The sequence below is a fragment of the Chenopodium album genome, chromosome 7 (assembly GCF_948465745.1).
Source record: "Chenopodium album chromosome 7, dcCheAlbu1.1, whole genome shotgun sequence".
In the NCBI taxonomy this organism is placed as follows: Eukaryota; Viridiplantae; Streptophyta; class Magnoliopsida; order Caryophyllales; family Amaranthaceae; genus Chenopodium; species Chenopodium album.
In genome coordinates, this window is record NC_137840.1 from 53261023 (window position 1) to 53281408 (window position 20386).

Here is a 20386-nt window from a genome sequence, read left to right on the forward strand (position 1 = left end):
GCTACGCCAAAGCGAGGTACCATCAATACTCCAAGGAATGTAAGGCACACCGGGTGTGCATGTTGGTTTTGGTTGAACTCGTCGGTATGAGTGAGGAGTCCTCACATACTGTGGCAAAAGAGATAAATCGTCAAGATGCATTAGATGCGACAATTATCTAACTAAGAGTGGCTTGGAGCCAATAGCAAAGAGTTGCTTACCTTAGAAGATTGAGTGTTAATACAAGCCAAAGTATGATTAACCACTCATTGTTTCTTTGGATCTTGGAATCACCTTATTTTCGCCAAATATAATTTTTATGCGTGAATAAGACATTTAATGAGATTGAAGTTTGCATGAATGCTTTTAAATTTCAAACTTATTATGTTCTTGATAAATGGTTATACTTTGCACTTATATTTGTAGTATTCTAAATCAAATTATATTGTTTTCATGATTGATAAAAGAAATCTTTAAGAATGGTTCTCAAAGAAAGGAAAAGCATTTCTAAAATACAATTCTCTTAAATGACTTTTATAACAAAATCTGAATGGACGGTTGGACATCATGTATTCGAAATACTAGGTAGTTTTGATAAAACATGAAGTATTGAGTTGCAAACTCAAATTGTCAACCAACATATCTTTTCGCTTCATACATAAATGAGGGGACTCATTGATGTAGTAATTCAAGCATGAATTAAAGGAAAAGATGGAACTTTGTTTTACGGCGCACTAGGTGCTTGATTATGCCTAACAAAGTATAAAAGTCAAGGCACTTAAAGAAATGGTTCTTAAAGTAAGGTCATGAGATATTGTATGATAAGAAATATAGGAAACGCGGAACGATAAAAAGGAATAAAATTATTCTTGTTGAACTAAAAGTAACACGACCTTCGTAATTTTTACAAAAAAAATAAAATAAAAATTATAAATATTTTATCTATATAAATTAATTACTCGATATATTGCATTGTTTTATAAATATTGTAATGTTTGAACCTTAACACTATGTACATCGCTTTTTGTAACCACAAATTGTGATTTATACGTAAGGAAAAATATAGTCGTTTGTTTCTTTTTTAGATTCGTACTAATACAAAAGGAACGGAGGATGTATGTAAATAAAATATATAACCGACAAGTAAAATACATTATTCTTTATTTCCTACGCTGTAAAGTTTAAAAAATTTTGCACCCCCATTTTGAAATTTCTAGATCCTCCACTACTGCCAAGTGTATTTTCCTGTATGCAAACCATGATTAGGCACTATTTTGTGCTGAATTGATTTACTTGAGCACTGGTTCAAGCCAAATAAGGATTGCAATTTGACCAGTGTGCATTTTTCCCCTTGATAGGTTATACTAGCTGCAAATGCATACTAACACCAATGATTTTATCCTCAACCTTTCTGCAGCGCCGATTGGCAACTTATTTGTTGTATTTAGCCTAATCTTATATTCCTATCATGAATAAATACGAGTTGCTTTTGCCATTACATTTGTTCACTAGGCTATCTGCAACAACTTATAATTAATACAGCACCATTAAGCTGTAAGGTATTTTTGTTTGTTACAAATATTGTTTCATGATATACAGATCGTGCCTTACTTCCTAAAAATCCTCCTTAAAAGACTCGGTTTCGCAAACGTTTACAAGCGATACAAGGTGTATAGGGTAGTTCCTACTAAACTATCTCCCGCTCTCAGCCCCTGTAGGTGATGGCGCACCTCGAGTACCATTTTTAGCCCGTTGAGTCAGTCACAGGCTCCCGGCTGCCAGTCCGACCAGGGTGAGTCGGTCACAGGCTCCCGGCTGCTAACTCGATCAGGGCGAGTCGACACCAGGCTCACGACTGCCAACTAACCAGGGTGAGTCGATCACAGGCTCCCAACTACCAGCCCGACCAGAGTAAGTCGGCCACGGGCTGACCACTGAAATAAGGGTTATCATACACTATAAATACCCCAACATATGCCACATAAAGGGGGTTGATCAATCTCTCTCCCTCTCTCCCTCACTCTCTAAGTATATTAAGCTTTATACTCTCCCAAAAGGCAAACACTTAGTTATCCATTGGAGGGGGGTTCCTCAAAACCACCCCCGAGGGTAGTTTACGTTCTCTCTCTTGTAGGTCTTCCAGTGGTGCTGACGGAGTTCCCGCAGTCCAGCCCGAGACCCCAACAGGCAGCCTGAGACTCCAGCCGTGCAGTTAATGGTTAGGATATTTCCATCGGAGTACACCCAAAACAATTGGCGCTAGAAGGATTGGCAAACCAACCTGACCTTGAAGCATTAGTCGGCTGAGTTTTAGGGACAAGCAAGTGAGAGAGTGAAGGAAAAGCTTACTTCGCCGCCAACCGAGGTGGTGGTCGAAAATAGATCGTAAATTCCAACCTCATTTTCACCCGATCTAGCACAAAAGTATTAGTACAAAGCCTAAAAGAGTAGATCTAAAAAAATTAAAGACCTAAATCTGGGCGTATCTATTTCCTCCATGTCAACAACAATCAATTCTAACATTAAGCGGTCCCATAATCTCCCACCAACTCCAAATCCGCAAAAGCAGGCAAAGTTTTTCTTTTTCATACATTATATTCTAATGTCTTTCATTGAAGTGCATATTTGAGAATTTTATGCAAATTATGGGAAAAGGAAAGTAAGCAACTATAATATTATATCAAGTGGGTTTAAATCTGCTACTTGGTGATATTATGTGATGTTCAACTCATTTTAAAGTTGTGATTGCCATGTTAAACTATGATTGATATTGATTTCCAATCCGATAGTTTGCATTCTACTTCATAATCAAGACTTGTAGAGAGTATTTAGTTACTGGGTGGAGAAAAGCATTCATTTTTTTTGTAGTTTCATTTTTTATTTTAAAATCCTAACTCAAAAATTGGCTGAAAAACTGGTCGAAATATTGGTAGGGGTGGTATTCACTTTCACAACTCCATTAGGGGGCAAACCCAAGTAGCATCAGTACTGCCCGTACCAGAAGCAGTAATGCTGGTGTTTAAGGAGCACATATATACAGATTTGCAAACCAGTACTATCCTGTTCTATTCAGCAAATGGCATGACAATTAAGGAGCACATATATACATATTTGCAAACCAATACAAGTTTTAACTTGCAGCAAGGTCACTCAAATGGAGTTGTTTGGCAGCACATGTTAAGGAGCACATGATTGCATTCTTAGTGATGCCGCAATTGTTTGGCAGCAGAAGCTGGTCATGTTATGGGCGAAATAATAGGCAGTAATTGTTCTGAGAAGCGTTGAGCGTCATCATCAAATACTCTTGGCATCTGTCAAATTCCAGTAATCATCTAAAATAAGATGTATTACATCATCCGAGAAGCCTCCGATATGCCTTTTCTTATAAGGGAAGCTTGATAGTTCAAGCGCTGATGATAGCTTGAACTTCCATTAAACAATTCGTAAATTAACAATTACATGAAACAATTCAATAATTAACAAATTACGTTAAATTATATAATTCGACATAACAATAATCATCATCATAATCATAACCATAACAATTATAAAAATAATCATGTTAAAACATAATAGTTATAGCAAAATCCTAGGCATGATACTAACAAGATTAATAACAAACCCTAACATGTCACTAAACATTAAAAATCAAAGCTTTAGCCCAAACATGATACTAACATGATATTAAGAAAGAAAATAGGAAGCATCATAGAAATCATAATTGATATAAGGAACTTATGCTTACCCTAAACATCATACTAAGAAAAGCATCCTAACATGATACTAGGAAAAACATCTTAACATGATACTAAGAATCAAAATAATAACCTAAGAATGATTTCTATACCAAAATATCAATTAAAAACTTAAATTACTTACTTGGATGTCACGTAACTCTTTCTAATAACAAAATACACGCGTTAATAACATCAAGGAAAATAATAATACAAACAATTAAATTAAATAATTGAAATAGGAATTTGGGACCAAACCCTCAGAAATATCAAACCTTTCACGTCTAGGGCGAAGGCAACTTCGAACTTGGCTAGGTGTGTCTACTGCTAGTGTATGAGGAATTGTGTTTGTAAAAGGCTCGGCTAGAAAGAGGGAGAGAGAGAATAAACTTTAGCTTAGAGAGAGAAGAGAATTAGAGAAGTCTGGTTAAGAGTTGATGATTGAAAATGGAGGTCTAAGGACACTATTTATAAGAAAATAGTCCGGAATTTATAAAAACGAATTAGAGTTTGAAAAGGAATAAAACACGCCTTTGTCGCCAACAACAGGGTCTGTCGCCAGGCGACAAACCTGTCGTCCGGTGCTGCAAGACACTTTTTGCGGATTTTGTTTATATCATATCTTTTGATCTAGAATTCCAAAAAAGTCATATAATATGTCGTTGGAAATATATTGAAGTATACTTTCTAACCCAATTAGAATCGGATTAAAATCTTTTGTAGATAAAAAGATATAGCCGAAATAGTGCAAGGGTGTCAGTTTTGGATAATGTTTCATATTACATTCATATCTTTTTTGTTATAGCTCGGAATTAATATTATAATATATCATTGGAAAGATAATTTCAATATCTATCCAACCATATAAGATTTCGATAAAGATTATAAGGCAAAAAAATAATATCTGATTATATTCCATTTCGTACAAAACAAGGATTCTCAAAAGGAGTAGTTTTATTCAATTTCAAACTCTTTGAAACATAATTATCAATCCTAACTCCATTAGGATTTAAGAGAACCTTCTAGAGTATTCTAGAAGACTATAATCAGCCCTCCTCAGATCATTGGCCGCATATAAGAACCAAACCGGGCCTAGTTTAGTATTTTGGCCATAACTTCCTCATTATTCATCGGAATTTTAGCTTATAATATATCGTTGGAAAGCTCTTCTTGAGCCTTATCCAACTACACTATTATTAAACCCCTTATAATGGACCAAACTAAACTAGAATGCACGTTTTTCATAAATCGGGTAAGAAAATAAATATTTTCAAAAACAGAAAGAAGAGATATTTTAATAAAAACATCCTCGTCACTAGACTTTTCACACTTTCACCTCGTTCAATAATCAAATGACATGAAAGGTATTAATCACTGAGTTTGGTTTTGGGGAGACACATTTGGGTGTCTACAGTTACCTTTTCATCGCTTTTAATCAAAATTTGTAACTACAAATTCCATGACTAATTGTAAGTCACTCTTTAAGTGAGGTGATATGTGGAGAAGCATATTAGATTTTCTAATAAAGAGACGTGAACAGTTATAAGGCCTACGTTATAGTGACATCGTATCCAACCTTGAACCTCAGATCTTGTTCCTTTCGAAAATTGAAAATGCACCAGGTGAATTCAGCACCTCTTCTGACCCTCCTCTACAAAAGAGTGGGGAAGAAGATAAGAAATTTAACAAATAATAAAAGGACCTCAAGATTTTCACTAAGAAAAATGATACAATCTTAATTCATGAGAGTGGGGGACTGATAGACGGATACAATCTTAATTCATGAGAGTGGGGGACTGACTGATAGACGGATACAATCTTAATTCATGAGAGTGGGGGACTGATAGACGGATACAATCTTAATTCATGAGAGTGGGGGGTGCCTCTACAGATACACTTGAGTATGTAATAAATTACTTAAATTTATTTACATATAGTCAGTTTCCTTCTCAACAATAGCAAATCTCACACAATAGGTACATAATGTCAAGAAAAAGTTATCACTTATCAGTCACTTTTCCTGAACTCTTTCTTTTCTAGTTCCCATTTTATTTTTATTTTTATTTTTTTAATTGGGGGAAGGGGGATGTTACCAAACTTGAGCTACATTTATGGATGCTCCAAAATGCATAATTGTCATAAAAATTGAGCAGAGAAATGGTAAATCATCTCTAACCTGTTTAAACTCTTTGTCAATCTCGCATCGTCCCTTGACATTAAAGCTAATTGAGTCATTAGATGTCACAGGGAATGCCATTTTACCACTAGCAGTGTACCCAAGATTCTCATGCTTATGAAACTGCACCCCCAATCCAAGACTGGATGATAGTTGTGGTTGCTATCAATTAAAGTTGTCACTCAAACAAAGAGGAAGAAAAACAAGAAGTTAGACGATTCAGACTATCAAATAATCATTATATGACTTGTCAAAACAAACACGTTATAAAATATTGAAAAAAAAGGCACAAAGAAAAGAGATTTAGTTGTTGAGCAGAAAACCCAGAAAAAATAAAGCCTAAGAAACTTATGAATTGAGTGAAGCAAGATAGCTTATGGAACAGCATACATTAATGAAGCGTCTCAACATTGCACAAAAGTGTTGTAAATATAAAAGAAATCTATAGTAAGAGTATAAAGAAATAACAAGTACGATCGAAAAATTAATCTCACAAAACAAAGGAACAAATGGTGTGTCGTGATGCAAATCACTGACTTGAAAACAAAATTCCGACGCAACCACGGTGCTTAATTGTATTTGCCGGCACGTTCGCTGAGATTAACACACCACTTCCACACAAAGACACTTTTGGGTGGAAGGTTGGAGTCAAGAATCTTATGCCCAATGAGAGATGTGTATAAGCTATTGTGTTTTATTGTATTTTTTCAAGTGCATGAAATCAGAAAATTAAGTCTTCCATTTATAGAGAAGGATGGAAGAACATGGAAGATCATAGAAGAATCTCTTGCATCAATGAGGGGTAAAAAAATCAGAATAAAAATGAAGATTTAATCACCATAATCATCTTCTTAAATGTAGGGGTTATAAGGAATCAAAAGAGAGCAAGAAAGGAATCCATGAAGAAGGCAAAAAGACGCTCAAGAACTCAATATCCCACTTGCCTGGACCGAGCACCCAATCGGGCGAAATCGCCAAGCCAAAAATGCTTCTCGCGCCCGATCGGGTGAGCTTGCCCAGTCTGCCCGGGCACAAGAGAATTTTTGTTTTCTTGAAAATTCATTTCTACCTTCTTCCGCCCTGGCCCTGGCAGCCAGGGTAAGCAAGAAATCTGAAAAAAAAAATACTCCTTTAAACTTGTTTTTTCCTTCCTTTAACACAACAATCCCCCACTAAAGGGAGAGAAAAAAACAAAGAAAGATTAGAAGCAACATATTGTGCATAAGAGGAGATCAATACATAACACTAAGATATTACATAAGTAATTTGAAATCTAGTGTTTAGCAACATGAGGCAATGAATTACAAGTATAAGCCTGGACAGACCTTGAAACCCTTAGACCCTTAATCAAAGAGTGGACGGACCTTGAAACTCTAAGATTTAATCCAAGATCCCCATATTACATACATTACTCCAAAAATATACTTGAACTCCGCAAAGAGATGTACATATTTATAGTCAAGCACATTCACCTTAAGTCTAGTAGAAGCTCTAGCAAACCGGCCAAGGTTTCCATAGATGATGGCTAATCTTCACAACCACATAGGTGAGTCCTTAAGAGTGCGTCTCAATAGCACAAGGACCCATTAAGAGTTAAACAACTCAACCTCACAAACAAAACAAACATTACAAACAACATCACCATAGAAATTAGGACAAATGTAATGTATCATATGGCTTAAGTCTGATTCCCCTCGATGATTCATCAACTTGCTTTCTTGACAATCCATTCGTCAAAGGATTTCCTAAGTTCTTTTTGGACCTCACATAGTCCAAGCAATCACTCCATTTTTGAGAAATTGCCTCAACACTTTGTGTCTAATACGAATATGTCTCTTTTTACCATTGTAGTTGCTATTGTTTGCCACTCCAATTGCCGCTTGAGATTAACAATGTACAGACACCGGTGATGAACTCTTCCCCCACAATGGAATGTCGGCTAGGAGGTTCTAAGCCATTCTGATTCATGACCTGCCAACTCAAGAGCAATAAGTTCAGATTCCATGATGGAGCGATCTAGACATGGTTGTTTTAAGGACTTCCATGAAATAGAACCTCCACCTAAAACAAAGACATAACCACTAGTAGAAGAAATTTCATCATTATCGGTCACCCAATTAGCATCATAATAGCCTTCAAAAACATTTGGAAAATGATTAAAATGCAAACATATATCCATAGTACCTTTGAGATACCTTAATAACCGACAAAGTTCAATCCAATGAATTTGACTCGGATTGTAAGTATATCTACTAAGTCTACTTACTGCATAAGCAATATCGGGTCGTGTGCAATTCATTAGAAACATCACACTACCAATTAACTTTGCGTAGAGCTCTTGAGATACGCTTGCACCCTTGTTTTTCTCAAGCTTTAAGTTGGGATCATATGGAGTAGTTCTAGGAGCAACATCAAAAGAATCAAACTTCTTGAGTATTTTTTCCACATAGTAAGATTGACACATGTAAATACAACTCTTGGTTTTCCTTAAATGAATTCTAAGAATAACATCGACTTCTCCCATATCCTTCATTTCAAACTTAGTGGAAAGTAACGCCTTAGCATCATTCACAACATCAAGATTAGTACCAACAATAAACATATCATTAACATATAAACAGATTATAACACATGATGATCCAAAGTCTTTAGAATACAAACAAGAATCCGAGGAATCGGCCACATAACCACAACTCCTAAGGGTACTATCAAACTTCTTAAACCATTGCTTAGGAGCTTGCTTAAGACCATAGAGAGGATTTCTAAGCCTACACACTTTATGTTCTTGTCCCTTCACCACAAAACTTTTCGGTTGGGTCATATAAATATCTTCATCAAGGTCTCCATTAAGAAAAGTCGTTTTAACATCCATTTGGTGAATCACTAAATCATGAATTGCCGTAAGGGCTTCCAAGGTTCTAATGGTGGCTATTTTAGTCACGGGGGAATACGTATCAAAGAAATCTATACCTTCTTTTTGGGTGAAACCTCTAATGACAAGTCTAGCTTTGAACTTCTCTATGGTTCCATCTGGTCTAAGTTTCTTCTTGAAAATCCACTTACAACTTATAGGCTTATAACCCTTAGGCAAGTCACAAAGATCCCAAGTGTGATTGGACATGATAGAATATAGCTCACTCTTAATGGCCTATTTCCAAAAACCTGCATCTATGGACCTCATTGCCTCATCATAAGTCTTAGGGTCATCTTCTAAAAGAAACAAAGACACAACATGCTCACTTAAAGAATCCACATCAAAGTCTTCTACAAGAAAGGAAGTCAAGAAATTTGGTCCAAAGGAAGACTTTACTCTAGGTCTCTTACTTCTCATAGGTTCAACTACTACCACTTTGGTAGAGGAAGATGGAAGACTAGAACTAGGCATAAAATCAACAAAGGGCACATCCATACTTGACTTACTAGCATGCATATCTACATTAGAAGACAAATATTTGTTCTATCTCTAGCTTCACAAATAGTTCTATCACTTAATAACATGAATATATAGGCTGCACTATTATGAGCATATCCAATGAACACACAATCGAAAGTTTTAGACTCGATAGTGGTTTTTTTAAAGTCCGGTAAAGCCACCTTAGTCATCAACAAAAGTAATATAATAATTTTTACCACCCTTACTAGTGCATTTTTTAAAGTCCACTAAATCCGAATGAATCAATTCAAGTAATTTGGTACTTCTTGAAACCACTTGCTTAAAAGGTTTCTTAGTATGTTTGGCCTCAACACAAATATGGCATTTGTCAAGTTTGTCATCCATTGAAAAATTAATCAAATTCAAGTCCTTTAACTTTTTCAAATAAGAAGAATTCAAGTGTCCCAAACGGTTGTGCCAAACATCTAAAGACTCAACAATATAAGCAAAATAAGTACTTCCATTCTCATTCATAACATTCAAAACAAACAAGCCATTATTGAGGTAAATTTCCCAAAAAAGTCTCCATACTTAGTCATTACAATCTTGTCGGCCTCAAAGACAAGTTTTAGGCCGGCTTTGTTAAGAAGGGATCCCGAAACAAGATTTCTCCTAAGAGAAAGGACATAAAACACATTATTTAAAAATAAAATTTTTCCGGAGGCGAGTTTGAGATGGACCTTTCCTTTGCCAAGGACTCCCGCAGTGCTACTATTGCCCATGTAGACATGATCACCATCGGTAACATCTTCAAATTCGGTCATCAAGGCCTTATTAGCACAGAAGTGCCTAGATTCTTCGGTATCCAAAATCCATTCCACTTTGTTCTCCACCAAGTTGGCTACCACCACGACCACAATGATTTCTTCCTTTTCCACAACATTGGCTTGGGAGGTGTTGCCATCTTTCTTTGCACCATGCCTTAGGTTGAATTGATATGCTTTGTGTCCAATGATTCCGCACACATAGCAAGCACCCTTTGGTTTTTAGATTTTGTTTTTTGGAGTGAGATTGTTTTTGGACTTGTTGTTTCCCTTCTTCTTAGAATAATTTCTGTTTTTAGACACATTCAAAGAAGACTCAACATTAGCTTTATAAGAATTAAGAGACAAATTCTCAAACTTATCCTTAAGGCAATTAGCCTCTTCGGTTCTCATGTGAATACTGAGCTCTTGGAGGGTCTTGTTCTTCTTCTTGTGCTTCAAAGAGTTTCGGTAGTCATTCCAAGAGGGAGGGAACTTCTCCAAGATGAAATTGGCTAGAACGGTCTCACACATCTTCATGCCTTAACCAATAATTTCAGTCACCATGTTCTCATACTCATGGACTTGAGACATGATAGACTTCTCATCGTCCATCTTAAAGTCGAGCCACATTCCCACCACATACTTCCTTTTCCCGGCATCTTCCGTGTTGGGGTTTGGTAAGTCAAACTTACCGCGAAAACGACCCCGACCCAAAGAACCACTCGCAATTAATAAAACCATAAAACATAAATAAATTAATCACAGGATTAAGACAAGATAATTACCTTTGGAGCGTGCTTCGCCCAAACGGAATGGGATCTTACTTCGAAAGCAAGCCTCGAACATACGACAGCCTCCTACGATAGTCCACCCACAACCCGACCACCGAAAATGGTCCAATGCCTTGGAGTTAGCAAGGCCCGACCAAAAAACCGAGTGATTAATGAGTTCAATGGTTTTCACAATGGTGATGCCTTTTTCAACTCTCACTCAAGTGATTTTCCCAATACCCCAACTTGGGTATTTACAGGGAAAATAAGAGAGTGAAAAAGCTCTCCCATCAATGTGGGAAAATTTGATTTTTCCATTTTATTTAAAAGCTAAAATAAAATTAATAATCAAACTAGTAATAAATCAACAAGTGGCAAGCTCATGTGAGGACCATTTGGAGGAGGGGGGACCAAACTTGCTCCCCACTGCCTCTCCCAAAATCGGCCAGCACACTACCTCAAACTCCTCTCATGTAGCGCCACGTGGCACCCACACTTGGGCACCAAGGCACCCATGGTGGGCTGCCTTGTCGTGGCTGCCCAGAAGGCCCAGTAGCGCTAGCATGCACGCAATGGCCCAGCCATGCTGCTACTAGCTGCTGTGGCTGGCGCGCATTGCGTGCTAGCTGCTGCGGCTTGTTGCAGCATGGCTGCTAGCCAATGCGCGCACAAGGCAGCCCCCTTATCAGCGCTAGCATGCACCAGCGAGCCTAGGCTCGGCTTGGTGCACATGCTAGCCACCATGCTAGGTCATATGCCCATAGCACTCGGTTTGCTTGGGGCATCCTGATGCTAGGGGTATTTTAGTCTTTGTTGATTTATTATTATTTTCATGTCTCGTCTTTTACTATTTTTCGACTCGACTTCCGACGTTCGGTTTAGATGCTCTAAGCTCGAATTCCTGACGTCTAAATATTAACTACTCGGTTAACTTATTAATTAATTCATTATTAATTAGTCGCTTCGGTTTGTTAGTTGCTTGGGTGTGACCCGAAGGGTTCAGTAAAGATTAAGCTGTAATATTAATTATGCATTAATATTACTGATCGGAAGCGGCCTCCACCCAGGCATTCCGATCACTTCACCTTACTGAATATATTAGCTTTCTAATAATTCTGAACCCACTAACGGAATAGAACACTTGTTCGAAGGACACCATTCCTTTCCATCCGCTCCATACTTCTTCTCCAAAGAGTCTCAAATGACCTTGCTTGACTTGATATTCACAAACTAATCAAACAAAGTGTTGTTCATATGGTTGAGAAGATGACCACGAACAAGCTTGTTGTCCTTCTTCTTCTTCTTCAAGGCATCCGTGATGGCCGTCGAGATGGGTTCCGTTGCAATTTTGGCTGCTTTATCTGCCTTCTTCAAAGTTTCAATGACATCTTCATTCAAGACATAATCTATTTCCACTTGTTCAAAAAATATTAGTAGGTTTTGTGACCACCTCTTATAGTTGTTACCATCTAGAGGTTCCAACTTAGAGAGGTTGGGAAGAGACTTCATAATACTATCACCAATAGGCATATTTTCGTTTTCAAATTGTTGTAAATATAGAAGAAATCTATAGTAATAGTATAAGGAAATAAAAAGTAAGACCGGAAAATTGATCTGACAAAACAAAGGAACAAATGGTGTGTGGTGATGCAAATCACTGACTTGAAAACAAAATTCTGGCCCAACCACGGTGCTCTATTGTATTCGCCGGCACGTTCCCTAAGGTTAACACAGCACTTCAACACAAAGGCACTTTTGGGTGGAAGGTTGGAGTCAAGTATCTTATGCCTAATGAGAGATGTGTTTAAGCTATTGTGTTTTATTGTATTTTTTCAAGTGTAGGAAATCAGAAAATTAAGTCTTCCATTTATAGAGAAGGATGGAAGAACTTGGAAGATCATAGAAGAATCTCTTGCATCAATGAGGGGTGAATAAATCAGAATAAAGATGAAGATTTAATCACCATAATCATCTTCTTAAATGTAGGGGTTATAAGGAATCAAAAGATAACAAGAAAGGAATCCAAGAATAAGGCAAAAAGACGCTCAAGAACTCGGTATCCCACTTGCCTGGACCGAGCGCCCAACCAGGCGAAACCGCCCAGCCAAAAATGCTTCTCGTGCCCGACCGGGTGAGCTTGCCCGGTCTGCCCAGGCACAAGAGAATTTCAGTTTTTCTTTAAAATTCGTTTCTACTTTCTTTCGCCCTGCCAGGGCGGAATTGCCTTGGCAACCAGGGTAAGCAAGAAATCGAAAAAATACTCCTTTAAACTTGTTTTTTTCCTTCCTTTAACACAACAAGTAGTTTGATGACCCATATCTTGTATCTAGCTCTCTATGAACCTGTCACAAAGGGAAAACCGTAATATCATAAAACGAAAACTGAAAAATACAGCATCGATAATAGATTGAGAGATCAAATGCATAACCAGTGGCACCTCATACAATGATATAATCCAAATTGAGGACATATATAATCCAATTAATTGTGAAAAAAAAACAATGACAACAACACTCCAAACCTTCGTAAAGGAGAGAAAAAACAAATAAGAAATAGTCTCCAATGCACAATGTATTTCACCCCAAATACAGTCTTGGTAAATTTTATAAAAGGGGTTATCTTCAAACGTTCAGAGACCCTTCAACGAAATCAGCCAAATCAAATGCTGCTCAAAAGGTGAGGAATTTCGCTGTCAAACCAGCAATTTCTCTCTTTACCCATTTCACATTATTCTATCAAGCTACTAAAAACAGCACATTCACTTATAACAACAATTTCTGAACACCAACCTGATAAAATTTGCTAAATTTTCCACACTCACAAAAATTATTTGTTTAATAATTTACCCTACACTTGTATAATTCAGCTTAACCTTCAATCAAAACGTCATATTCCAATAAAACCTCATAATTGCAGAAATTCAGCCATTACTTAACAAATTAAAAGCACTAAAACCTAATTAAAAACTATAATTTAAAAAAAAAATACAGTAGCAATGGAAGCTAACAATTAACTGAAACATGCAATTATAAATTCATAAAACAATAACAAAGCAATAAAAATATGTTAAAACAAATTTAAAGCATAAAAATTATGAGCCACAAAAGTGAAAAAGAAAAGAAAAGAAGAAAACCCTGTAAAAAAGTGTCAGAATCAATACTAGAACAAATCTTGCAACTTTCACACATTTTCATGTACCAGAAACCCTCAAAAACAAAACAAAAAACCCAAAATTAACAAGTTGGAGCGAAAAGAAACCCAAATTGATGAAAAGAAAACAAATGATCAAGCAGATTCTAATTGAAGAAAGAGAAAGAATGAAAATTTCTTGTTCGGAAAGAGAGTTGCACTACATAAGCTGAAAGATCTGCTCTTCAAGATTGTGATAAGAGTTACTCTCTCTGTCCCTTTTTATTGCCCCATCCCACAAATCTGCTTTATTAAGAACTAGATATAAGCCCGTGCGACGCACAGTTCTACTAAATAAATCATTTTACTTAATTTAAGATTTTGTATATTTATCAAATTGTCCATTAGATATATCATAGGATAATTTTTTTAATTTTAACAATAAAGTTATCTTTTGTTGTTTTATTTATTTTACATGACGCGTGAATTTAAAATCCCAACCCTTATTAATTAATTTTTCTTAGGTGATAATTTTTAATTTTTAATTCAAAAAAATGACAAATCTCTTTTTATTTTTTTTATTGATTAAATTTAGTCTTTTGCATATGCGTTTTTTTTTATACTCGTTATATTTAAGACATTAGTCTCATTATAATCTTTAAACTATTAAAAATTATGGAAAATTAGTCATATGAGATTTAGTTTTATTCGTCTCGATGAGTACATTATTAAAATCAAACTTTTATAATATTTGCTAGGGAGAGATTAAAGATATTTGTGATAAAAAATTTGCATCAATATATGTAAAGAAAGATAATTATTAGTTTTTTAAATAATTTAATTTAAAATTATTCTATTCATTGTTTTTACCTATGAGGCAAAATTTTTAAATCTTATTCGTCACTTTTGCTTAGGTGGCGAGTACATTTTTTAATTCTAAAATAAATTATTAATCTAATTTTTCATTGGACAACATAATACCTTTTCTTATGTGGCGCACCCTATGCTCTTGAAAAATGTCTACTTTATTTATATATATTAGATTAGATTGGTAACGGAAGAAAAGGAAGTGTGGTCTAAATTGGGGAGAGAGGGAAGTACTTAAAATTAGATTAATTCTTCATGTGGGTGAAAGGTTAACAGTAAAGCAACTCATTTCCCACCAACTTTACAACTTTACAAGGTGACCCAATAATCTGAAAATTTTAAAATTTCAACACTTTTTAAATTTAGTACCAAAATTTTGGAGGGAATATTTAAGTTCCCTTTTTACAAACACAAGGAAGTAGTATAAAATTATAAATACAAACACCAGTCCCCTTAAGTTGTCTTTATTTCTTCTTTGTTCTCTTTCCATTTTACAGCAACCTGAAAAATGCACAAAATCAAATAAATTAGTAATTGTTCTTTCCGAAGGGGGGGGGGGGTCAAGGGGGGATTACTCTCAGTTTTTACATCATTGAGTAATTAGGCAATCGTTTTTTCCCCATCTAGTGCAAACATGGAGAATTTTGATTTCATCAGCCTAGTTGGTTTACATGATGGTGGACCACCATTGTTAAATACAAATACAAATCATCATTCAACCGACATTCTTGAGGTAGTAGCTCAAGAATTAACAAGTCAGGCAGGAAGGCAACCATGTTCTCAGGCAACATTCTCAGAGTTCAAGGTAGAAAGACAACCATTTTCTCAAGCAATATACAACAATATTCAAGCTACAACTCATGATTTTACTAAGCTTGTTTTCCAATTAGGAAATCAAGGTGTACAAGATGCAACAATAACTCAACCAACTATCCAAAGTCACACCAGGAAACACATGACATATTTGGAAAGGAAGGTCTGCATAGAGGGCCTCTTGCATGAAGCAAAACAGTTCAAGCTACATGTGGGGGCCATTTCTTCCTTTTCTCGCCTTTATGGTGTTAGCAGGTGGACAATCCAAAGGATTTGGAAGCATGTCAAGAAAAGTGTCACCCTAAATCAAAGCATAAAAATAAGCAAGAATTATAAGTGTCAGATGGGCAGAAAAGCAATCCAAGCGATTGCTTCACAACTGATGGTAGTCCCTTTGAAAAAAGGGGAACCATTAGGTCTGTGGCAGCATCAATGCATATAAACAATTCAACAATTGGAAGATTTGTAAAATGGGGCAAAATCAAGAGACATAGCAATGCTATCAAACCGACACTCACTACCGTAAACAAGATTCAAAGGCTAAGATGGTGCATACAACAAGCTATTCCAAGCACATTGATAAGTGGTTTATTTGACCACTTTTAGTGTTGATTTAAACCCGATTTTGTAATCTTTTCCCTTCTTTCTAACCCTTTTTTGAATGAAAATGTTTTATCTCGGCCTCGCCCCTTCTTTGCTTGTGTTTGTCCATGTTTTGTAGGTATTATATTTCAATTTGACAAGCACTCAAATCATGGAGTAACTTTTGAGGCTCGAAGACAAAGAAGGGAGAGCCCGCTCTAGTGGAAGTGGGCGTGCACCTCCCCAACTTTAGCAACATTCTGCCCAAATGCAGAGTCTGTGAGGAGCGGGCGTGCACCTAGCCAGGAGCGGGCGGTCCTTCCTTTGAACTTGAAGACTGCCTATGCTGTTGAACAGGGGAGCGAACGTGCACCTGACTAGGAGCGGGTGCTCCTCCTTGTTACTCTCAAGTCTGACTTTCCACTAAAGCAGGAGGAGCAGGCGTGCATCAGAATGGAGCGGGCGCCCCTCATTAGGAATCCGTTTTCTTTTGAGGGATTTCCCCATGTTTTTCGGGGAGTATAAATACTTCCCCTTTAGCTCATTTGAGAGGCAGAGAACATTAGCCTAGTTTTCATATGTCTCTCTTAGTTTGAAACATTCCTTATAATTAATTTAGCTTAGTTTTCATCAAATTAATCATTGTAATAGTTGGTTTCAAGATTCATCCTCAAGAATTGGCACTTTGTATTCAACATTTCCAAGCTTCAATTAGTAACTTCCGTCTACTTTTCTCCATTCAATTTCTGGTTTTATTTGTTCTTGCATGATATTTAAATCTTCTTAGTTCTTGAAAATTTGTTATTGGATGATAGTTATTTCAATTGTTAATCACTTTTCCCCAATTGTTGAAGAAGTTAGAACCCTAATACTTGTTTGAATGTTGATAAAAATGAGATGTGAGTAGTCTTCTTGCTAGGGGTTGGGTGAAGCTCAACCTTTTGGGCTAATTATGTAAATGTGGGAGAAGCATTGATGTTTGTATGGAAATTAAATTGATTATATGAGATTGCTTGTTAGTTCTTCATGATAGGATTAGCTACCCTTGACTTAGGAGCTTGATAGCATGATATGCTTAGTTTGACATGGGTATGTAAATTGAGTATGTCATTACTTATTGCAATTTGATTATGTATCATCTATTGCTAGACTAATGAGGAATCTAAGTTTAGTAGTGTGAGTTGTTTTTAATTGCATAAGGTTGATTTGACATATTATCCTTGCTATACCTTGTCTATTTTACTCCTCGTTTGCCTAATTGCCTTGGTTGAGTGGATCCCATTCCCTAGTGTCTTTAATCCATCGATTTAGAATCCTAGTTTGTTTGTCTACTTGACGAACCCCAATTGACATAGACTTCGAATTAGCTTAAGTGTTAAGATCTTTAGCAACCATATCCCGTTCCTTGTGGACCGAACTCTTACTTATCATTATGCTTGGTGTGTAAGGTGTTTGTTAATAAATGTGTTTGATTGAGTGTGGAATGTGCGACCGTTCTAACTCCCATCAAAATGGTGTCGTTGCCGGGGAGCGGTGTTGTTGATTTCTAATTGATTACTTAAGTCTAGTTCACCATAAAACAACAAAAATTCAAAACGAGTGTGTTTCTTTTTTGCTACACTTGTAGCCTCGTTACTAATTGCAATTGTTGAGAGTGTATGCGCAAAAATCATAACACGATTTGGGTGCCTTACGATCCCGAGATTGAGCAAACCTATAGGATAAGAAGGAGAGCCGGTTCTAGGCCATTAACCACTTCCCCAACTAGGGAGGTCAATTTCGAGGAAATACAAGAACAAATGGCTGGCGAGGAACAACCGGTCCAAAGACCCTTGAAGGAGTTGGGAACTCTGGGAGCTTATAGAGCTTCAAGTGGCATTGCTCCACCCGTTACTCAAGCCAATGATTTTTAAATACGCCCTGCAATGATTAATTTGATCAAAAGGAGGCAATTTAGTGGAGCAAAACATGAGAGCCCTCTTGCACATTTGAACGAATTTGAAAAATATTGCAACACGATCAAGGTAAATGGGGTAACTGAAGAATTTGTGCGACTAAAGCTATTTCCTTTCTCCTTGATAGGAAGGGCTCTTGAATGGCTTGAGAAAGAAGTAAGGCCGAACTCCTTGAGAACTTGGGACGAGGTCACCACGACTTTCTTAGGGAGATTCTACTCTCAAAAGAAGACGGCCGAGGCAAGGGCTTTGATACAAGGTTTCCATCAAAGGGCTAGTGAAACCATTTATGAGGCTTAGGAGAGGTATACAGAATATCAAATGGAGTGTCCCCATCATGGCATCTCGACATACCAAGTGCTTCAAATCTTCTATGGGGGCTTGAGCCCACAAGGAAAGACTAGCCTAGATGCGGGATTGGGTGGCCCGATTATGAACAAGACGGAGGAGCAAGTCATGAGATAATTGAGGATGTGGTGAGGCACCACATGGATTGGCAAGAAGGAGAGAGAGAGTCTCTAAACAAGGGAGCAAATGCGGTTTACTCCGTTAATCACATTAATTCCATCAACAATTTGACTTCCCAAATCGCCAACCTTGGAAAGGAGATGACGTCCATCAAGGCAAAACTAGAGACCTCTAGTTCAACACAAGAGCATCCCTCCCAATCTAAGGGGAGAGGTGTGAATTCTAACTCTTCTCCTTCTACTTCTAATAACATGCCACATGGATGTTTGTTTTGTGAAAATTGTGGGTCATATGACCATGATACCTCTTTTTGTAATTATGATTCCCAACCCCAAACCCAATACGAAGATGGTAATGATAATGAAAATGAACAAGTCAATGCCTTGTCTTATGTAATAGACGTAGGAATGACAATCAAAGATACTTACCACCTAATCGAAGAGAATAAGGGGAAATTCCTATAACTAAAGAGGATATGATTACGATTACCGTAACCAAAACAAATGGGGAAATAGGAACCCAAGGGACCAAAATCCCCAAGGTAAATACAACCAACAAGGTGGTTGTGGTAACCATAATCATAATAACCAAGGAAACTATGGGTATCAAGGGCAATATCACCCAAGGGGGAAACTCTAATAATCGAAACAATTGGAACAACAATAATAATAGAGGTTCTTCTAATTAAAATGCTTCCAATTCGAATGTTAGAGGTAATAGAGCTCCCCAAGACAACTACTATGCACAAGCACCACCTAGTAGGTCTAGCTTGGAGGAAATGATGGAAAGTCAAACTAAAATGTTCAATACTTTCATGGCCTCTAGTGAAAAGAAATTTAGTGAAGTCATGACCCATAATAAAATGCTTAAAACACAAATTTCTCAATTGGCCAATGCTTTGAAGGAAGGGACTAGCACTTCTAAACTTCAACCTTAAGGACTAGATCCTAAGAGGCCCGTAAATGCTATATCAACTAGGAGTGGTAAAGTGTTGGAAGAAAGTGTTCCTAAAAGAAGCAATGAGAGAATGAACATGAGTGAGCCTCCCCTTGAGAGTGATTTTGAACAAGAGAGAGAGCAAAACCATGAGAATAAAAAAGAGAAAGAATGTGAGAAAGAAAAAGAATTTGAGAAAGAAAAATAATGTGAAAAATAAAAAGATTTTGAAAAAGAGAGTGAAGAGAAAAGAGAAAAAGAGAGATAAACAAAACAATTTCAAAAGCTACCATACCCTCACAAATTTGTTAGAAACAAATTAGATGTGCAATTTGGAAAGTTTTTTGAAACATTGAAACAAATTCACCTTTCAATTCCTTTTACCGATGCTATCAAGCAAATGCCTAACTATGCTAGGTTTTTGAAAAATATTTTGAGTGGAAGGAGAAAGTGTGAATTGGTGGAAATGGTGAATCTCACCGAGAATTGTAGTGCAATCATCATGAATAAAATGCCACCGAAATTGAAAGACCCCGGTAACTTTTCTATCCCTTCCGCTATATATAATATGCAAATTGATAATGCTTTATGTGATCTTGGGGCTAGTGTTAGCCTTATGCCATATTCGGTATATCAAAGACTTGAGATAGGGGAACTTCTACCCACCAACATTACCTTATAATTGGCCGATTGTTCCATAAAATTTTCAAAAGGTAAGGTAAAGGATGTTCCTCTAAGGGTGGGAAAGTTTGTAATCCCGGTGGATTTTGTTGTGTAAGAGATGGATGAAGATGTGAA

At 36.7% G+C, this 20386-nt stretch overlaps 1 non-coding gene across 1 annotated transcript; it reads right to left on the reverse strand.

Annotated features, from left to right (window-relative positions):
• Positions 1-18422: 18422 nt before the first annotated feature.
• LOC145641225 (small nucleolar RNA R71) lies at positions 18423-18528 on the reverse strand. Its single transcript, XR_014115284.1, has one exon. It is a non-coding gene; the product is annotated as a small nucleolar RNA R71 (small nucleolar RNA).
• Between the last annotated feature and the right edge of the window lie 1858 nt (positions 18529-20386).